General features: G+C 46.4%; 1 protein-coding gene across 5 annotated transcripts in view; it reads left to right on the forward strand.

Moving 5' to 3' along the window:
- rerea (arginine-glutamic acid dipeptide (RE) repeats a) overlaps positions 1–1,553 on the forward strand; it is a 146,634-nt gene that overhangs the window by 38,734 nt on the left and 106,347 nt on the right. For 2 of the 5 annotated variants that reach the window (XM_014020431.1, XM_014020465.1), the window contains exon 1: positions 223–792. The exons of 2 other annotated variants lie outside the window; for them this stretch is intronic. The gene's annotated coding sequence lies outside the window, so the exon portion shown is untranslated. Of the gene's footprint in view, positions 1–221; positions 793–1,553 lie in introns of those variants that run through there. One more of the 5 variants, XM_014020457.1, reaches the window with a different exon arrangement.

The following is a 1,553-nucleotide window of genomic DNA, read 5'->3' on the forward strand; positions in this document are numbered from 1 at the left end:
CCCCCCCCCCAACCTTTTGTCCCTGACGATTATTCGAATCCAGTCCATGTTTTTGTTTCGCTTGACTTCATTTTTCTTGCCCTTTTTTTTTTCTTTTTTCATATATAAGAAGTGCAGTCGGCGTTAATTCTCCTTCACTAGTGTGTGGGTAAAGAAAGACTAGGTCAGCCATGTGGATGCGTCTGTTGAACAGCTGAAGAGGAGGAGGAGGCTTTACGGAGACGAGGAGAGCGTGGAGTGTGTGTATGAAGGAGGGTGAGAAGAGGAGGGGGGAGTGTGTGTGTGAGAGAGAGAGTTTGTGTGTGTGTGTGTGGAAAAAGGAAGCAGAGCCTGTTAACGGAGAACTCGCTGGTTTCCTGCCCCTCGAAACAAGCGGCCGTGTTACTTTTCATGTGGACTGGATCACCGATGGCTCCAGCAGCGCGGGGCCGAAGAAAGGAGCACTTTTCCGGGGGGTGGGGTGGGGAAGACTTGGCTGACGCTCCGGTGCTTCTCTCTCTCTCTTTCGGCTCGGTTATTTCGGACGTGAGCAGTCTATCAGTAAAGTGAAACCGTCTTTTGTTGAGTACTCGCCTAAGCCCCCTCTCTCCTCGTCTGTACGGGCTGCCTTTTTTTTTTTTTAACGTGGATTTAAAAAAAGTGTCCCGTGTTCGGCTCGTTTCGTCCAGGTTCTTGGATTTGGTCCCACTCTGGCGTGCCTTGTTTTATTCAGCGGGTCACCTCGGGCAAGGGTCGTGCTTTCAACTTGTTTGCAGCAGTCTGTGGGACTCCAAAGAATCACCAGACTGGCGGGTGAGTATTTGTATAGACAGGGGGAAAAAGTACAAAAAGAAAAAGCTTGCAGGATGGTTGTTTAAAGTGTGGGAGTGTATAAATGAAACATAACTGGAGCTGTAGTGGTGACTAAAAGCCGGGTAGCACTTGTAGTTTCAGTTAAAAGTTGCCTGATTTTGTTTTTACCCGGAGGAGGAAGTGTGAGTGACCTGGAGTCAAATGTTTTGAGTGCTCAGAGGCAGAAAGGAGGGGGCTTAAAGTAAAACTTGTCTCTCTCTAAACTGTTTTAGACCCCAGAGCAAACCTCAGGGACCTGATTGGTGTAAAACAGAGCTTTAATGACCACTTGGTGTAGAACAATAAAGCAAACATGACAGAGCCCTGCTGCTCAGGAAACAAACATAAAAAATGCTTTGAAAATCTGCTTTGTCTGCTTTTTATTTTGGGGACTCCCAACTACAGAGGCAACAAAAAAAGCTTATTTTTAATAGAAGACGCGTTAAAAAGAAAGGGATTTCCCTTAATTTCCTTTTAGAGACTTGGAAGTGTCACAGCAAGCTCTCTGTCATGAACTGATTGTAGGTCTGTAAAGAAAAAAAGTTATTTTTCTATTTAGAAGTATTTGTGTGAGACCGCTGTACCAGTTCCAAACTGTTGAAGGACCCCCAAATTAACTTGACACACACTCACCCCCCACCTCTCTCCATCTGAACTCCTGAGGCTTTGAACTCTGGCCTGAGCACATGCAGCTCTCACTGTGTGTGTGTGTGTGTGTGGGG

This window comes from Austrofundulus limnaeus, unplaced genomic scaffold (assembly GCF_001266775.1).
Source record: "Austrofundulus limnaeus strain Quisiro unplaced genomic scaffold, Austrofundulus_limnaeus-1.0 Scaffold3, whole genome shotgun sequence".
Taxonomy (NCBI): Eukaryota; Metazoa; Chordata; class Actinopteri; order Cyprinodontiformes; family Rivulidae; genus Austrofundulus; species Austrofundulus limnaeus.